Source organism: Myxine glutinosa, chromosome 7, assembly GCF_964187855.1.
Source record: "Myxine glutinosa chromosome 7, kmMyxGlut1.1, whole genome shotgun sequence".
NCBI lineage: Eukaryota > Metazoa > Chordata > Myxini > Myxiniformes > Myxinidae > Myxine > Myxine glutinosa.
Genome location: NC_136267.1, coordinates 122810260 through 122830499, shown reverse-complemented (window position 1 = coordinate 122830499; position 20240 = coordinate 122810260). Strand labels below are relative to the sequence as shown.

At 48.1% G+C, this 20240-nt stretch overlaps 1 protein-coding gene across 1 annotated transcript in view; it reads right to left on the bottom strand.

The window, feature by feature from the left end:
* The window catches only part of LOC137411570 (inositol 1,4,5-triphosphate receptor associated 2-like), a 169520-nt gene extending 151642 nt beyond the window's left edge, over positions 1-17878 (bottom strand). Inside the window, exon 1 of the mRNA XM_078781155.1 lies at positions 17806-17878. The gene's annotated coding sequence lies outside the window, so the exon portion shown is untranslated. The remainder of the gene's footprint in view (positions 1-17805) is intronic.
* Positions 17879-20240: the final 2362 nt, after the last annotated feature.

Here is a 20240-nt window from a genome sequence, read left to right as displayed (position 1 = left end):
GAAGTGGGAGAAGAGGTGAGTGAAATTAAGAAGGGACGAACAGAAACTAAAAGAGAAATCCAGGAGGAGGTGATGGAATATGTGCAAGGTCGGTGCTCAACTCATGATGTGATGCTCACTGACCAAATAAAGAGTTTGCAGGTGGCAAAGGAGGTGCGGAGACGATGTACGGAGGTGAGTGGCAATGTATATGATGTGAGGAAAGCTTCAGTCGGCTTGGGGATTGGTTTGGATCCGGGTGTTCGTGAGAGGCCGTTGGTGAAGTGTGCGACAGGTCTGGTGTGCGAAAAAAGAGGTGTGCGAGAATGTCCGACCATGGGATGTGTGAGGAAAAAGTGCACGCCGAGGAGTGAGTGTGCCGTCAAGAGTGAGTTGGTCGAAGCGCGTGTGCGAGGGGGTACATGGAAGCGCGGTGTGGTGAGTGTTACGGAGGAAGTAACGAGAGAGTGTACACCTGTGGTGAGTGTTACAGAGGATGTAACAAGGAAGTGCATGCCTGTGGTGAGTGTTACAGAGGGTGTAACGGGAGAGTGTGCGCGAGAAAGGTGTGTAACGGACGGGTGCATGAGGAAAGAGTGTGCCGTCGAGAGTAAGGGTGAGTGCGCTGTCAAGAGTGGAGGTGAGAGTAGTGAGAGTGAAACGGAGCGTGAGTTGGTTATGACAGGTGAGCGAGGATGTACACCTGGAATGGAAGGATGCACACCTGGTATGGTAGAGCGTGTGTGGGAAGGCACATTTGAGTTGGTGGTGAGGCACGTGGTTGGGTGTGCGAATGAGAGCACACCTGTGATTGTCACAGAGGAAGTGACCGAGGAGGGGGCGCGAAGATGTGTGTTGGTGAGGTGTGCGACCAACGAATGTGTGCCAAAGTGTTCGGTGGTCAGGTGTGTGACCAAGGCTGGGAGAGGAATGAGTGTACCGAGGTGTGTAAGGAACGGTACGACGAGGAGCATGGAAACAGCTGCATGTATGAGCAAGAAAGGGGTAGCGTATGCTTGTAAGAATCCAGGTGAAGCGTCGACGGTAACCAGGCTAGAGGTTAGAACGACTTATAGCCGACTCGGGCCCTCGGTGCGCGTCGGGCAGCTTCGCGTGCCGCGAGAACCAGCGGGGATCCGAGCCACGGCGGGTTCGAAAGGACCGCCGTGCGCGATCCACGCTGGGCCTCGCTTGGAACGGCCGCGTCCGGGCTCCACTAGGCGGAGCGGGCCGCCCGATAGGAAGGGTCGTCATGGCGACCACTTTCTATTGAGACGTGCCGGCAGGTCGAGATCGGGACATTGGATGGCTCCACGCCGAGGTGGTGCGTGGGATCTCGGCCCGGGTAAGCCCCCGCCCCTGCCCCGAATGCGGGACGCATCCAGCCGCCGGCACAAAAGAATCCGCATTCATTGCTCGGCTGTACGAAGCCGGGCTGTAGACGTGAATTGGCGCACCGAGAGGATGTAATAAGTAGACGGGTGATGATAGTGTTTCGGCCCCGAAATTAGAAAAAGGCGAAATTTGATGATTGGTACGATGATTGGCAGAATTTTTGATTGGTTGGGTTTAGGTGTGCCAAATTGATAGTGAGAGACCCCCCGATGTGGTGGGATGGCAAATCCACCATCCCTCACAGAGTGGGGCAAAGGAGCTATAGTTTATGGGGTGTATGGCAGTGAAAACTAGCCCGGGTGGGTTAGGTTATATGGATAGGGCCCTAGAAGATGACATTAGGTGACGTTAACGTTAGTTAGTGACTGATACCTGTAGTGGGGACGCAGGTAGATTAGTGTGGATTATAATGACGTGGGAGCGCAATAGTTTAAAGGGACGACTGGGAAGCGCAAGTTTCAGAAGGGAGTAGTTAGCTGAGATGATGCCGTGTGTGTGAGAATTGAACAGGTGTGATTGCACAGGTGTGCAACTGAACAGGTGTGTGGAGCAGTGTATGAGGGAGTAGTGGTGATTGTGTGTTGTGTTGACCAACTGGTCCAGGAAGAGGAGGAGGGTGCAGGTGGCACCAGGTAGGATTGCACAGGTGTGCAACGACAGGTGAATGAAAGACAGGTGTATGGAATAAATGGTATGGAGTATTGGAATGGATGGTCGTGGAGTGAGTATGGTGGAAATTGTGGAGTGGAGTGGATGGTGCGAAGGTGTGAATGGGGGAAGAGTGGACCCCCATCACGGATACCCGGGGCGGGTAGTGCAAGTGTTAGGTAGAGGGTATAGGTAAATTGTGGTTGGATATTGGCATCTGTGGTGCGAGGTGAAAGAATGGTATTTGGATGGGTGCATTAGTGTCGTGGAAATGGCTCGGCGTGTAGCCTGTTAGTGTGTGTAGTTGGTTGGGCGCTCCACCACTGTGAGGATGTCGGCCAGGTGAGGCCGCAGGTGGGCTCTGGGAGCCGGTAGTAGTTGTTGTGGAGGGGGCCCGAGGATCCGGAGGACGGACCCGGGTAGCCCAGTGCCAGAGGGCACCGAGTGGGGTGACAGAGCCAGGAGGGGCCTGCCCCAGTTAGATAGGTTAGGGTGAGGAGCTAGGTAAGCTCGGGTGGCAACTACAGTGGTGGAGGTGTGCAGGTGGGTAGACCTGTGGGGAGAGCTACACGTCGCGGCCCAGAAATTGTGCGAGGGCACCGGGAGATGAATCGGGGGAGTGAGACCCCAAATTGAGAAGCACCACAGTTTGGTCAATGGGAATTTGGTTTTTAGAACCAATAGTGTAAGTTGGCCAATGGATTGGCAGGGAAAGACCCCGGGTAGTGTAAAGTGTGTTAAAGTCATTTAGAAAGTAGTTAGGATGAAGTCTCCTCGCACCATCTGCATCCACTCACCGGAGGTGACAGGTACTCCGCACCATGCCATGTTTAATTATTTTTTTTACTGTGCAAATGTTTGGATTGTGAGACGCATCATGACGTGGGTGTGACATTGTGCTTTGATGTTCCATCTCTGCCTCCTTATGAGGATTGATGATGAATTTGGTGATGGCAAATTTTGAAGTACAGGGATTGTGGAGACGAATTTGGTATAGGGGAAATATGGGGAAGACGTGACAGTAGTGACGAATTTGTAAATGTGTAGATTTTTGTACATATGGGGTAAGGGCAAGGGTAGGGTAGGTGACAGGGGGGTGACGTACGGTAGGGACGAGCTTTCTCACTTCGCCCTCCGTACGCATTTCGCCTTGCATTGCCTTATTGATGTGTACCCTTGTGACCTTACCCCTCGCTCAATTGTCTTTCCCCTTTTGTCTCCCACATGACCTGTGCGCCGTTGGGCGCCGAGGGGAGCGTGCGTGGGTCGGCCATTGTGCGCCCGAAATTCCCAGAACCAGCTGTCTGCATCGATGCACCACATTATGGACCACATGTCTGTGGCTGAGCACCACTTATGGACCCCATGGGTTGGGGCATGGCCCCTCTGCTGGAACCGGCCATGAGGGCCCGAAATCTTGCTGGCGGACCTTGGCCACAGGGCACCGATGCCCCACAGGTGAACCACACTAGTCGGCCCTGTGGGCCATAAATAAAATCAAATAAAAAAGGGACACATGGGGCACACTTTATTGCAAATAGGCCGCCAGTAAGAAAAGCAAAGAAAATGACAACAACGAAGAAATAATAATAACCAGCAGAGGGAGCCGAAGACCAAGAGACCACCTGCAGGGTTAGGGGTTGTTGAATTTATTTTTATTCATTGAACAATGTTGACTGCACCGATTGGTGCTTGGGCTTGTATTGGTGCGTTTTTGGGTGCGTTCATGGTGCGTCGATGCAGAGCAGACTGTCTCCCCCCAGAAAGAACAATTACAGGTCCTGGGTTAGTTTTGTAAATAAAAATAGCGTCAATTGTAAATAATGCTTCCCACCGTCAGTGTGTAGTTTGAAGACCATTCCGCAATTCGGTTAACTGTGGGCGTAAGTCTGTTAGGCAGGGTGCAATGGAGCAGCGGGACACATTTATTATGTTTTAAAACTGTCGCACTCAGGGTCAGGTTAAAAGTAGAGGGAACTACACCTACGTGCCACACTAAGGTAAAAGTTATAGGCCCGGGACGTGCTTAAGGGGAGGAGGGTGCAGTGTTGTGGATATGAGAATGTTTTTTTATTTTATTGTTGTTGTAAAACGTTGTTGTAAAAGGTTGTTGTAAAAGGTTGTTGTAAAAGGTTGTTGTAAAATATCACCCCTCCTCCCTCCATTTGTGGTTGTATAAAGGTCAAAGGGCGTTTCCGTAGTTAGTCCATAAAACATACATGCAGGACACGATATATCTTTTTTGACAGTTATATCCTTATTATGTGTATTAGTGTAAGGCTGTGTCTTCCATTAATTGAAATACTCCATTGCACCAGTGAAAGAGAATAGATCCCCTTTCCTTCCCATCCCCAAAAATCTCCCTTTCCTTCCCCAAAACCTCCATTTCCATATTACATCCCCTCTCGTCACTGCTGAGCCCTCGATTCCCAATCACCTCCCCTCCAATAACCGCCATTGACCAAGTGCTTTGAGTCGGAGAAGAAAGGCGTGTCTCCACCTCGTCAGAGGGGAGGAGGGGCGTGCCCGCCCGTCGTCATCCAAGGCGGAGCCCGAGGGTCGCGCGACCAACCAGGGCCGAGGTGAGCACCCCGATGGGCGTGTCCAAAACGCCGGGGGCGTAATCGCTGGAGGCGCTATAAAAGGCGCAAAACGGAAGTGGTCACGAGGAGTTGGTGAGAGATGCACTCTGAGTTGGTCTGAGTCGGTTGGTCACCAAGGGTTGGTCTTGGTGAGAGAGGTCTGAGTTGGTCTGAGTTGGTCGTCAAGAGAGTGGTGGTAAAGAGTGAGGGACCAAGAAAGAGTTGAGGGTTAGACGAGTGGGACAAGGCCTGGCAAGGCAAGTGGAGGCGGCAGCAGCAGCGACACCCGGCAGCCGCTTGGGGCCTGGGCGGCGGTTTGGAGCAGGGCCGAAAAGGAACGGCGGCTGCTAAACGCGCCGATCGTGCTGCATGACCCCCCTTTGGACCTCCCTCTCCCTCCAGCCCTCCACATCCTGCGATTCCTGCAATTCCCCGCGTGAGTCAGTGTCTTTTGTTTGTTCTGTCCTGGGATAAGTTAAGCCTGTAGATAAGCTAGTATTTGCACTGTGTCACCTGCGTCTTATGTGTTGTAAATAAACTTAATTGCTCCTTTTTGCTTGTGTGTGTAAATAATAAACCCCATTACTCGTCTGTACGTCTTCTCGTTTTAATTCCTTTTCCTCTTGCATTGCGTCGTTTTTGTATTTTCCCTCATTGAGCAGCTACGGTGCGATACGGCCAAAGTTCTGGGTGAATCGGGTGAGTTTTGTTAGGTCGCGGTCTTACACCACCGCTCGGTCTATAACATCTGTCCGCGACCTGTAACAATATATATATATATATGTGTGTGTGTGTGTGTGTGTGTGTGTGTGTATGTATGTATATATATATATATATATATATATATATATATATATATATATATATATATATATATATATATATACACATATATATATACATACAGTATGTATATATATATACAGTATGTATATATACATACAGTATGTATATATATATACAGTATGTATATATATATATACACACACACACACACACACACACACACACACACACACACACACACACACACACACACACACACACACACACACACACACACACACACACACACACACACAGTAAAGGTGACCGGAGTGGAATATCGCTCCCAGCACCAAATGTGTTACGGCGCTTGGACTGGAATCCCGCTCCTGAACACCGAATATGTTATGGCCTGGAGTTCGGGTTTACTACGAGGGGGTTAACCTCCGTTCCCTCCAGAACTTACCGGACCTGTGGCTGCCGCGCACGAATAACCTCGTGCCTAGCAGGTTGTGAATCAGCAACTATAAACACCGATTGGTCCGTCGATACTGTTATGAATTTTGGGGTGGTGATAAATATAGATTTAGGTAGATCTGCATAGGTAGGTGCTCCGATGATCGTGGGTGGCAAAAACCACTTTGATGTACAGTAAGTCAGGGACCTGTGTAATCCGGATGTCAGATAAGTTGGATATTTGTTCCGCCACGAGGGGGCGGGGCATGTTATTTAGTTCAGGGATTATGTTAATTCCCTCGTGCGTCGTTCCCTCTGTGATCATTCCTTTGTCCCATATGGCAACGCACCATAGACATTAGTAAGGCCCATTAGTTACACCACATACACTAATTAATTCCCCCCTAATAATAAAACTCACCAGAAGCCAGTTCGGGGCACTGCCAATGGAGCCGCAGCCAGCTACAACACCAACTTGCATAGCAACCAACACTCATTGCTCAGGCAGGCAGAGGCCACGCCCACCTTGCGAAGGATTGGTCGAGGGAGGCGCAAGAAGAAGGCCGTCGATTGCCAGAGTAAGGAAGGACTTGTGATTGGCCATGGGTGGGCCAAGAAGATTCCCTGGGATTGGTGGAAGGAAGGGAGCAAGACGCGACGGTCTGATTGGTAGGGAGGGCCGGTGACGTCAGACGACGAGCAACAAAACGACTCGCGAGCCGGCATTTTCCTTCTTCTCGTTTTGGATGCGATAGCGGATGGCCGTGGACCTTCTCTTCTCCTTCTCGTTCCCTTCTCGTTCCTGCTCGTGGAAGATCTTGTCCTCTAATCTCTTTGTTTCGGCCCTTCCCATTCTGGACGCCAAGCGAGCGATTCTGCGTGGACGGAGCCAGGCACGGCCGGAGGAGCGAACTGCACGAGACCCATTTGAGACGCGCGGAAGGCCGGTGGCATGCCAGCAGACGAGCGAGTGGCTCGGTGTGGCCTAGTGGAGCAAGAACGGGTGGACGGCGGCCTTTCTTCCCGCCGATACCAGTGCCACGGCGGGCTTGCACGCTTGGAGCCTGGATGACTGCAGACGACGCACAGAGCTAAGCCCAGTACAAACACAACGGTTCCTTTCATTTATATCCTCCCTTGTCTGTTGGTTACGTCTTGTGTAGGAGCGCTCATTCGGGGATTTTAGTTACCGGCGCGTTTCATTGTTCTCGGGGTCCGGAAATAAAGCCGTGTTTATTTTTGTACCTAAAAATCCACCTCGGTTTGAGTTACTTTTCGAAGGGTGAAGACATCATCAAGGCCTTCCAGGTAAGTCGGTATTCTCCTTCCTCATCGCCATCAATTGAATAACGCCTTCATTAACGCTCGTTTCTATCCGTGGCTTACTCTCGGTCTTAGCTGAGAGCAGTCACATGACAATAACTTTCCTTACCTGCACCACGCAACAGTCCCAATTGGGAAATGCACTGTACTCTCCGGCGGTACACCAATTTAGATGGCCAAGCAAAAACCGCCGGGGTAATGCTAATGTCATTACGGCCAATGTTAACCTGGGTGCGAGCACAAAGGCAGATCAATGGAGGAAAAGACTTTCACGGACAGAAAAATTGAACCAAACAATGTCTCTGGGAAGGAACCGAGGAGAGTGTGCCCACGCGTCATACCGCAATTTCATATGCGAGGACGCCAAGCCAATTTACTTCCTTGCAAACTCATGAGCCTTTTTTATGCTCTTTTTCAAATTGGTTGTATAACTTTCCACAGATGCTCCACCCGGTTCCTCTGGTGACGGTCCCATCAACAAATATGTGGGGACTTGCATCTCCCGACCGAACATCAACAAGGCGGGGGTACACCGAGTTGTCGCATGCTGTGCGGTCCAGTATGCCATCAGTACAAAGGGGAGGTGCTCGTCCCAATCCTGCTGGTGCTCGGATGTAAAGAGGGCCAATTGTGTCAAAAGGGTCCGGTTAAACCTCTCCACCATCCAATCCGATTGAGGCCTGAGAGGGGTCGTCCTGGTCTTATTAATTTGGAGGAGCTCGCACACCGACCGCAGGAGCGCGGATTCAAAGTTCCGGCCCTGGTCGGTGTGTAGTTCCCTGGGTACGCCAAATCGGGAGAAGAATCCTTCAACTGTAACTTGAGCTTCCAGCCGGGCTACCTGGTTGGGCAATGGGTAGGCTTCTGGCCACTTGGTAAAGTAGTCCATTGCCAGCATTTTTTGATGATTTTTGGGAATGTGTATGAGTGGTTATGGGTTTGTGTTGAATGAATGTGGGCGAAATCCACCGAGCCATGTCACTCACATGTAACACCAGGACAGGGCCCACGGAAATTTGGGGTGCATTGGGATGGTCCCGCAGGTAACGTCGAATCTTGTGGCATCCACCGGGGGGACGCAGTCTGTAGGAAGGGGTTGTATAAATGCTTTTGTAGTTTTTGAATTTTTGGCAAGTTTTGGATAGGTTTTGTGTTTAAGATAGATTGTTGAGTGCTTTGTTGTTTTTCTTCCTGCCCCAGGAGTTTGGGCCAAGGATTCCATGATTGTACATATTTGCACGATTGCTTAAGGGGGTAGAAGGTAAGGAGAATAGGTAAGTAGCTTCGGCTCACTTCCCACAGCCCTCCCGATTTATTTAATAGGTTAATTAAGTGCGAGTCGGTAAGTGGTAAGAATGGAATGGTAGCGCCTGCAATGAACCTTGCGGGGGCTACGGTTCCAGGGGGGGGGGGGGGGGCTGTGTCATGTTTGAGGGGTAGTGATATGTAGAGTCAGGTAGATTTGTGTAGGTATCATGCTACGGATGTCAGGTAAGAACCATCACCATGTAATAAGTTCTGTTTAGCCGAATGTCGGAGTAAAGTGTATCTTCGTCCCCGTCACGAGGGGGCAGGTCATGTTAACTAGCTTATGGCATAAGGATAAAGTATCCCTTGTAAGTCTTACCCTATGTGATTTATCCTTTGTCCTTTATGGCAGCACAATAGACACTAGTGAGGAAATGCCCATTTATTGCACGAAATAATGACCATAAAACCAACTGAACATTGCCATTTGGGACGCACCAGCTACATCGCCACGAAAGACAGGCAGGCCGAAGACACGCCCCGAGGAGCCGTAATTGGCCAGGGCGGAGCAAGAAGCAACTCGCTGATTGGTGGAAGGAAGGCCGAGGAGGAAGCAGAGTGGCGATTGGCAAAGACCACCGAGGACGTCAGAGGCGAGCAAGAAGCAGCGCGCTGATTGGTGCAGAAGCGCTGATGACGTCACGACCCGACGTTAAAAGAACTGGAGGACTGACATTTTCTCTCTTACCCTGGACTCTTGCTGCTCTGGCCCTCTTGCTTTCTTACCCTCTCTGACCCTCCGATCTTGCCCTGTTCGTGCCCTCCTCTGGTTCCCTTGTTCTTCTCCTTCACGCATTTGTGCTTGGACCGGCCGTGGTCAGACGCCACCGGGAGAAGTGCAGAGTTTTGCAGGCGGAAATCGACGCATGGCTTGCCGCCACAGCGTGACGAGACCTCGTTCAAGCGCTGCAGCACGAACGGGTTCAACGAGGCCGAGTTCCCGCCAACGCACGCGCTTCGGGGCCTTGGCGATTCCTGGTGAGAGAACCAGAGGAGGCTCACTGTGCTGCACGCGTTTGGCTTTGCATTAGTTCAGTTAATTGTGAATTAGATGCCATAATATGACGGAGGATATCATGCGACAGAAAATTCGCACTGTACGCTTGTATTCTGTATCTGGAAAAATCGGCTGAAGTTCACACACTCAATGATGTCAAAGAATGTGGCACCGACGCAATTGAAAGAAGAACAATCGGCAGAATAAACAAGCAGTTTGATGAAACCGGCAGCATTCTTCCAAAACAGTCACCAGGTAGGCCTCGTACTTTCGAACTGAGGAAAGCAGAGTGGTCATTCAACAACAACTCGACAGTAACGCACCATTATCAACTCGTCATTTATCAAACGCCACCAACATAAGCCGATGATCGATTCGAAGAATACTGAAAGACCTTAATGCGAAACCATACCTACCCAGATTAATTCACCAACTATCTGAGGATGATTTTGACAGGCATGTTGAGGCATGTGAGACATTGCTTGGGTTAATGGATCTGGACAATGATTTGCTGAACAGGATCTTGTGGTCAGTTGAATCCAAGTTTACTTTATCTGGTTCTGTGAATCGTCATAACTGCGTGGCAGTGACAACCCATGATTTACTGTTGACACAACGTCCAGTATAGAGCCAGTGTGTCCGTCTGGGCAGGCATTTCTTCTGGAGGCATTGTTGGACCAATATTATTAGAAGAAAATGTGAATGCTGCAAATTACCTTCTAATGTTGGAGCAGCATGTATTTCCACTCAATGATGGCCAACTGTGGTTCATTCATGATGGTGCACCTGCTCATTATGCTGCCAGTGTACGCCAGGCCCTAGATTGGAACTTTATAGACAAATGGATTGGCCGTCTTGGTCCGGTTGAATGGCCGCCGCGGTTTTGTGAGTGAACACCCTGTTATTTCTTCATTTGGGGTTTCCTCAAACACAAAGTGTATGCGAGGAATCCTATGACCCGACCCTTAGAGACTTGAAACAATTCATCCGTAATGAGACTGCTGCCTTAACGACTGAAACATGCAGAACTGTGTGTCAGAGTGTTTTGTTATGGCTACAGCTATGCACAGACAATCAAGGAAAGCAGTTTGAAAATTTGAACTGATCTGTTTCATGTATATTAGACTGTTTTTGTTTTTTTTGTATGCAAGATCAAGGCTCGTGTAAGAGCTAACATCAATCACAAAAAAAAAAAAAAACGGGCACACAAAACATACGGGAGACAAGATGGGGAGAGAGAGGAAAGCACACAAGTACAACAGCAGAGAACAGGGACAACGGAAAATCTGTGGGAGGGAGAGGGCTTGGGGGGAGGACGCATGGGAAGACGGGGCTAAGGTATAAAACACATGGACACTGCTAGAACTTCCAGGAAAGAAAGAAGTCGGGATTTCAAAAAAAAAAAGTGGATCTGGGTGAATTAACGGGGGAAGAAGAGGTCAAGGTTTTGGATGGAAGACAAGAGATGGTGGTGTTTAATGAGCAATCATGTTTTGTTTTGCACCAAAGAACAAAAATAAACTTTGTTGTTTGTTGCAGGTATCGTTCTTCAAAATGTGCCCAGGGTTTCCAGACCATCTTGTGTATATATATTGCTATGGTTTTGAGATTGTCACATATTGATCATTAAAGGTTAAAGGGTTGCCCCCCATTAGGGTGGGCCATACTTCTTTTTTTTTTGTAAATCAATCGAGAGGGGTGTTCATATTACATATTTTGGTGTGTAGAACACAAATCTGAGGTTTTTTTAAAAAATTCTGATAACCCTAACCTACATCAATTTGCAGTTGATTATAATTAAATTTTTGATTATTTTGCTATTCTTCTGGAAAAAAAGAGACGTTTTTTTATTTTGAAGTTAGGGCTTTTATTTTGGTAACTTCCTGTTGGGACGGCAGTTGTAACCATCTTGTTGCTGAAAGCTCGATGTTGAGGAGGTTGGCAATCCTTATCCATCCGTCTTCTCTTCTCTTCTTATGGCATTGCCAGTAAGTACGTTTTTGATTAGGAACCCGAGGAACAAATAGATAATAATTTTAGATGTAAATTACCTTGTTTTATATTATATTTGTTAATTGATTTGTGTACTTACCTATTGCTAGCCTGAGTTACATGTGAAGGAAAATAGTGACCTGTGAAGTGAATATTTTGATGGTTTTCTGTAATACCTGTGTAATACCTTAATATCTGTCTGTAGTGGATACTTACCTGTGTATTATTGTTTTTATTTCAGTGTGAACTACTAAAAATGGCTCAAGTCAGAACAAGGATGAAATCAAGTTCTCCTTTAAGTAATCTTGTTGGCACTGGGCAGAAGCTGTTGGTGTCTGAACTGCCAACTGTGAGGGATATCCTGAGGTATGGCATCTACTTGAGGGAGCAAAGTGAAGATGACAGGAGGAACTACCCAGTGGACCAGCTCGTGTCTGACATCTACCCTGGTCTGATTTGTCAGTGGAGCAAAGCTAATGCTCTTTTCAAGCCTCCTGTTATCAATGAAAAGGTGACCATCATGTCCAACCAAGCTCAAGGAGGTCTGGAATCATGCAGTGAAGTTTTCTCTTGGGAAGGGCAAACTTGATGCCAAAGAGAGGTTCATTGTCAAGTTAGACAAGTTATTTGATATTTTGACTTGCAAGTGTCAGATTACCAGTTGTGAGGGGTGAGGCTGTGAGGCCAGTGAGGGCTGTGTGATCCAAGCCCACATTAAATCTTCCTGCAGCAGAGAGAAAATGATTCCTGTGAAAGATCTTGCCTACATCAAGGGACAGAAAGAGAAGGTTGGAAGTAAAGGACCCCACCAACTGGTGAGCCCTGATCTGCCAGAGCACAAGAGACAGGTGAGGACATTGGAAAGGCTGGAAAAGAAAAAGAATGCAGAGAAAAGGAGAAGGAGCAAGGAGGAAAATGCTGCAGCAGCAGAGAAGGCAGCCAGGAAGGATGTTGAGAGATTTTTGTCAGATGGTGATGAGGATCTGGAATTGGAGAGAAGTGGTGCTGAAGATGAGTTTGTCACTGAAGTTGAGCTCTTCCCTGAAACTGACACTGAGCCTGCAGCTTCAGCAAAGGTCCAGAAAAACTATGATGAGATTCCAAACATTGCCCTTGCTAGTGTAAGGTATGGCATAGGGCTGAGGCCAACTGCAGCGATAGCAACTGCAGCTCTGATTGATGCAGGAATCATCACAGAAGACAATACAAGTAAAGTGATTGATAAGAACAAGGTCAATAGAGCACAGGAAAAGTTGATGACAGAGCTGGGGGAAGAGTTTGATGAGAAGTGCAGGGAGGAGGGGGGGTGATCTCCTGCATCCTCTTTGATGGGTGGATTGACCTGACCAATGTGATGATGGAAGCTGAGGGCAGTGACCAATCTTTTCCTGCAAAGATCAAGGAAGAACACTATAGTGTTGTTAGTGAGCCTGGTAGCTACTATCTGTTCCACTTTACCCCAGAGAAAGCAACTAAAGAGGAGTCACATGCGGAGCAGATTGCTAAGGTCCTGTTTGCCTGGCTGAAAGAGAGAGGTTTTGATAAGACCTTGTGGGCCATTGGAGGAGACTCAACAAATGTCAACACTGGTGTGAAAGCTGGAGTAATGCGGAAGCTGGAGCTGCACCTGGGGAGAAAGCTGGTCTGGTTGGTGTGCAACCTGCACACTGGTGAACTTCCCCTGCGCCATCTCATTGTTCACCTTGATGGCCCTACTCTGTCAGACAACACATTTTCCGGGCCAATAGGAAAGCTCCTTGCTTCTGCTACAGACTTGGATATCAATCCAAACTTCACCCGGATCTTTGTTGGCCCTCCACTGATCAAGCTGTCTGACAAGGCCATTGAAGATCTCTCAACTGATCAACACTATGGCTATAAAATTGTCTGTGCAATCAGGGATGGAGTGCTTCCTGCAAGGCTGGCTCTAGTGGAGATTGGACCAGTAAACCACAGCCGCTGGTTCACCACAGCGAACAGACTTCTCAGGCTCTGGGTGTCAAAGAATGGACTGAAAGGAAAGAACCGGAAGAATCTGCGATTCATTGTGGAATTCATCATTGGAGTGTATTATCCATGTTGGTTCAACGTGAAAGTCAAGCATTCCTGGATCGAAGGGCCTAGGCACATCTTGTTTCAGCTGGACTGCCTCAAGTCCCAGAGGAAGGAGGTGCTGGACCTTGTGATGCCGACTGTGAGAAGATCTGCTTGGTATGCCCACAGTGAAGCCATCCTCCAAACACTGCTGTGCTCTGAGGATCAGAAGGAGAGGACTGAGGGGGTGGAGAGAATCCTGGCCATCAGGGGAGAGGGGGACCCAGACACTCAGCTGGGGGACTCCTCTGTCAGGACCAGAAAGACACCTGACATCAACTGTGATGCTTCCAGCATTGGTAACTTGATCAGCTGGTCAGAAGGTGTGTCAGAGCCACCTCTCACCTGCTCCCTAAGCACCTCGGAGGTGAAGAACTTCAACAACACCCCCATGGAGGTGCTCAACTGGCCTTGCCACACACAAAGCATTGAGAGGGTTGTTAAAATGGTGACTGAGGCTTCTGCTAAGTACTTCTCACAGGAAAAGAGGGATGGAGGCATCAGGGCTCAGGAGACCAGCAGGAGGCTGATGTCCAAGAATGGTTCATCTGCTTGGAAATCAAAGAAAGGTTCACTGCCATCTGCTTGGAAATCAGCCAACATCACCGCTTTGCACAAAAAAGGTGCAAAAACAGATCCTAGCAACTACAGACCAATCAGCCTTCTCCCAATTATCAGCAAAGTCATGGAATCCATCATTGCTTCGGATATGAAATCTTTCCTCTTCTCCAATGGCTTGATCTCTGATCATCAATTTGGTTTCAGACCAGGTCACTCTACTCTGGACATGCTGCTTCTGCTGTCTCAACAATGGATGGAGGTCCTCAATGCCAAACAGGAAATTAGAGCTGTCTCCCTCGACATATCACGTGCCTTCGATACGGTCTGGCACCCCGCTCTGCTCACCAAACTCTCCTCCTTTGGTATCCATGGAAATCTCCACGCATGGCTGGCGGACTTCCTCTCTAGTCGTCGTCAACGTGTGGCCCTGAATGGGTTTCTCTCATCTCCTCTTCCTGTTCAGGCTGGAGTTCCCCAAGGCAGTGTTCTGGGCCCTGTGCTTTTTCTGGTCTTCATCAATGATCTCTCTGACTCTCTTGAAAATCCTCTCTATCTCTTTGCTGATGACTCCACTCTCTGCCGCTCCATTCCTCATCCCTCAGATCGGCAGTCTGCAGCCTCCTCACTCTCTGCAGACCTGGACAAAATCACAGACTGGGCAAACAAGTGGAACATGTCTTTCAATCCTGACAAATCTCACACTCTTACGATGTCTCTCCGAAAAGACCGACTGGACAACCCTCCCATCTACTTTCTGAATAATCCTCTCCAAGAAGTTCTGTCACTCAAGCTTTTGGGTCTCACTATCTGCCATGATCTTTCCTGGGAAAACCACATTTCCAAGCTGGCCTCCAAAGCCAGTCGCCGACTGGGCATCCTCCGTCGTGCGAAGTCCTTCCTTGGCACACCTGAGCTCCTCACCACATACAAGGCTTTTATCCGCAGCTCAATGGAGTACTGCTCTACCCTCTGGGCTGGTGCTCCTGCCTCACACCTAGCTTGTCTTCACGCTGTTGAAACCAAAGCGTTCAGAATCATTGGAATCTCCCGCGATGACGCTATCTCCGAGGGCCTTTCACTTAATCACCGCAGGCAGGTTGGTGGTCTTTCCGTCTTCTACCGACTCCTCTCCGGCCTTGCTCCCCCAGCTCTCTCTGGGCTCTGTCCCCCAAATATTCCTGCAGGTCGCACAAGATCTGCCTGCAACCCTCTTATGGTTAAACTGCCAAAATCAAGACTCTCTGCTCACCTTCACTCCTTCATTCCTCTTTTCTCCCGCCTCTGGAACAAACTCCCTCACTCTCTTCAATCCCACTCCTCCCTCCAGGTCTTTAAAACGGCTGTTCACCACCATCTCTTATCTTCCCCAATCCAAAACCTTGATCTTTTCTACCCCCCCTAATTTCACCCCAAATCCACTTTTTTGAGGTGACTTTTGACTTCTTTCCTGGAAGTCCTTGGTGTCCTTGCGTTTGATACCTATCCTGCCTCCCCCCAGGCCCTCTCCCTCCAAAAACATCTCCCGATGTCCCTGCTCTCAAATGTTGTGTTTGTGTGCTTCCTCCCCTTCTCTCCACATCTTGTCGACCGCTCCCCTTTTTATATACTTTGTTTGCTTGTTTGTTTGATTTGTTTGTTTGATAAATGTTAGCTCTTTCACAAGCCTCGATTCTGTATACAAAAAAAAAAAAAAAAAAAAATGAGTCAAAGCAGGACTTGTGCAACCTGGTGAAGTTCAAGAAGTAAGGAGATTGATCTTTGTAATTATTGTAACCAGTGATATACATGCAGTTCACCTGTTAATAAATATGTACATTTGATTTGGCTGTGTCAATATGAATGATTTCCCTTATATCTTTCAATATCTTATAAAGGGGTTCGAAAGGGTAAAATTGGCAATTTAGAAATACAAATTGATGTCGGTTAGAGTTATCCTATCCAAAAAATAAAGTCATATTTGAATTCCGCATAAAAAACACATAATATAGACACCCCTCATGTTAGGATTTCCTTCAGATTCATTTTGGCACCCGAGTATGACCCGCCCTACCCCCCATAGTTAGTCCACGAGCAACACGTAGGCCACCTGAGAGTATTAGTTATGTCATAGTATGTGTGAGTATAATAGGCCATTTCCCCTAGTATTATCTGCGTTGTGTAAAGACATGAACTTAGGTCCTTTCATTTTGCGTCCACCATCCAATTCCACCTCCATGGGCATAATTTATCCCGTGCCCCATTTGGCTGATCCCTCAGTTTGTTACGCTTTGGCTACCCGCAGCACTTATTACGCTTTGGCTGCCAGCAGCATTCGCTGCCCTTTGTTTGCTCACTAGTCGAGTAACACAACGTAGGCCTAAGAGGGAGGAGCGTGGGGTCGGGGTGGGGCGGCGTCAAGGCAGCATGTCAGAGGCGATGACGGTAAGGGCCACCAGCCAACCAGTGCTCTAAGGGCATGGCGTGACAGGGCGTGGTAAGGAGCGTCTGGTGAGTGCTAGAAGGTTCGCGGAGCGTGGCTATAAAAGTCTTGGCACAAAAGCCCTTGAACAGGACTTATGCACGAGGACTCGTTGGGAAAGGGCATGAAAAGAGGACTTACGAGGAGTGGTGAGCAGGACTTGCAAGAGAACACAAGAGAGAACAGGACTTAGGAGGAGTGGTGAGCAGGACTTGCAAGAGAGCACGAGAGAGAACGAGGAGGACTGATTGGCACGAGAGAACTCGCAAGGGGAGAGCGCACGCGAGAGGACTGGGAAGAACGTAATTCGCAGCGCTCGCTTTGGGGACATTGCGCTATATCTCAGTATTATGTACGCGCCGAAGGAAAGGCAGCCAGACGCGCCGGTGGCGAATATCGCTTATTCAGCCACGCGAGTGAACGCGGCATTAGCCGCCAGTGTTAACCGCGAACCGCCAGAGCCCAGACCCTACCGTTCGCCCCGTATTATCCCGTGTGCGCCAAACGACACGCGGAGAGCTCCTGCCCCTCTACTTACCATCTGCCCGGGACGAACCGGAGGGAGCTGCCCAAGAGCCATCCTTGGACGCGAACCATCATCCCGCAGCTGCAAGCCCCGTGTGAGTGTGTCTGTGTATGAGACGGGCCCGTTTGTCCTGGGAGTAAGTTAAGACTGTTTTTAAGGCTGCACTGTGTCCCTCTGTTCTCTGAATCATTGTAAATAGTGTAAATAAATCTTGTTATTCCTTTCTTCCCAATTTGATCGCCTCTGTGATTTCTCCATTGGCTATGCGTGGTACGAGTAAGATCGCTAGAACCGGGTTCACCAACTAAAACGGCACGGATCGCGTGTACACACCGCTCGGCGTCTCAGCACGCATGATTCGTGCGGGGCTTATTTCCTCGTTTCTGGGCAGCGCGAGTAATTAGGTAATAGTGATTCTAGTCCTACGACCCTATTTCGCGCTGTCCGGGAAGGACGTCATAGGTCCCGGGTCCCGTCAGCCAGTCAAAGACAAGGGGACTAATCCCCCCTTGGTAAGGGGAGAAGGCCGGCGCAGAGATCCGCAACAATATATTTGGCCACCAGGACCAGGCCACTTAATTTATGCTGCAAGATAACCTCCCCGCCCCCCTTACCTGCCCCCCCCCCCTCTCCAACACACACACACACACAAAGTATTCTAAACCAAAAAAAAAAATACAATTGCTGATCAAAATGAATGAGTGAAGGAATCGGTGCAAACCTTGTTTGGAATGAGTGGGATGTTCTGATATGGGAGTAGAACAACCCCCTTCTTTCTTGAGGGCGGAGCTTTCAGCAACTTCACATGTAACAAAGGGCTTCTCCGCATGCCGAACAAGGCACCTCGGCAAGTCGGATACATTCTCAGCTGGATTTGTAGATTGTGAAGAACTGCACCTTGGGGGTGTATACTTTGGGTTGTAAAACCATATGGGATCCTCAGAATTTTGGCTGTGCAATGGAGAAAAGGTAAAGGTGGCAAGAAAGTACAAAACATGTAGTTAGGCTTCACTCAGCCTCAAGTATAGTTGCATCTGTTCCAATCTAGCCGCAAAGTAGGCCAAAACCTTACAGTGACATGTATATAATCACAAATACAAATTTACATTTATCTTACATTGGGAAGTTTAAGAAATAATGCTGAATATAGAGTGCCTATAGAATGTCTCTCAAATTTTTCACTTTTTGTTACCTTACAGCCTGGAATTAAAATGCATTAAATCAGACTTTTTCCACCTTTATTTACACATCGTAACCCACAACTTCCAAGTGAAAAACATTCTACAAATTCCATAAAATTAACTTAAAATACCAAACTGGAATATTTTGGTTGAATAAGTGTCCAACCCCTTATAATAGCAATTGTAAATTAGTTCAGTTGTAACTAATGAGCTTTAAAATCGTACACCAAGTTAATTGGCCTCCACTTGTGTTGAATTGCAGTGATTCTGATTATTTCAGAATAAAATCAGCTGTTCATGTAGGTTGCCTCTACTGGGCTGTGCATTTCAAAGCTAAGACTCAACCATGAACACCAAGGAGCTTTCAAAAGACCTCTAGGATAAACGCTGTGGAAAGGCACAGATCAGGTGAGGGGTAGTGCTGTTAGCTCGATTCAAAATCCCGTCTCGGAACCGTCTCGATAAATTTTCAATTTTCATAACGGGATCTCGGTTCGGCTCGGTTCCTGACAAAGTAATACATAAAATAAAAAATAAAAAATAAAAATATATATATATAAGGCTTCAAAAATAATGGAATTTCATTACAATATATAAACAACAATGAAAAAAATTCATTTCTGATGTTGAGTACTTAAATTCCGACTTAGCTTCCATTTACCGGGATGAAATAAAATACACCGCCTACATGCAGATGATCGGCCACCGATGGGACCGGGTTATCTCATTACAGTTTGTATTGTCGTGTAATTTCTTGCTCGGAATGTCAGAGAGAGGGAGAAAATGTTTCTGCCCAGGCATATTCGAGTCCCAGTTGGAGTTTCATTCTCATTTTGTGAGTTGTGATCGCCAAGGGGCTCGCTCCCCCCCCCCCCCCCCCCGTTCCCCTCCCCTCCCCCGCCCGGCAATGCCGGGTACTTCTGCTAGTAACTTATAAAGCAGGCGGTGTATTGATCACACCCCCCCCCACCCCCCCCCCCCTCCTTATTTTGACTCTGTGACTAAAGTAAACGTAATCAACTTATCAGGCCTAAAGTGGAGATAAGATACCCAAAATACTTTCACATTCAAACCGTCAAACCAAACCCCGAGGGATTCTTACAATTTATAGATTTAGCGTTGCAATTAAACATAAACGTTCATCAAAAACTCATTTCATAAAACTACATAATGTATTGTACTTGTATTAATACATTGTGTGTAGAATAATCCGTTATAAACGTGTTTTTAATCTAAATAAACATCGTCCCTCCAATCACGGGGCCTCGAGCGAGTCCCTCGATATTAATGTGCAAAAGACCATAGCAACCACATCCTGTAACTCGTCTCCAAGGACGGACACGTGACCGCAGCGGGGCGGGGCGAGGCGGAGTGATACAGCGGAAGGATTCAACGGTTTAAATGAAGCCGCGATGCGGGGGATTTTCATTGGGACCTTCATCCTGATGTCGTTACTTCCGCCACCAAAGGTGGATGGAGGTTATGTTTTCACTCCTGTCTGTTTGTCCGTTTGTTTGTGAACACAATATCTCAAAAAGTTGTGGACGGATTCGGACGACATTTTGTGGAGATGCAGCGTGTGTGAGTGACAAGGACGACATGATTAGATGTTGGTGAAGATCCGGATTCGGAATTCGGATTCGTTTGCAGTGCATTGTTTGTTGACAAGGGGAAAATCCTGGAACAGTGAGTTTACTTTATCTATCATCGTTTGTGTCAGTTCAGCTGCACTTGCGAAAAATGATGCTTGTGCAGAAGCAGAGTAATGAAAGCAAGGCTCAATAAATGCCTCTATTATGGAAAATATCTGCAAGAAGTTGGAATTTTAACCGGGATTTTTTTACCGAGAAATTGCGTCAATCAATTTATCTCGGGACCATCCCGAGACCGTCTCGAAAGCCGAAACCGCCGGGATTTCGTCCCGGTCTCGGCTCGGTTGACAGACCTAGTGAGGGGTATAAAAAATATTTCAAAG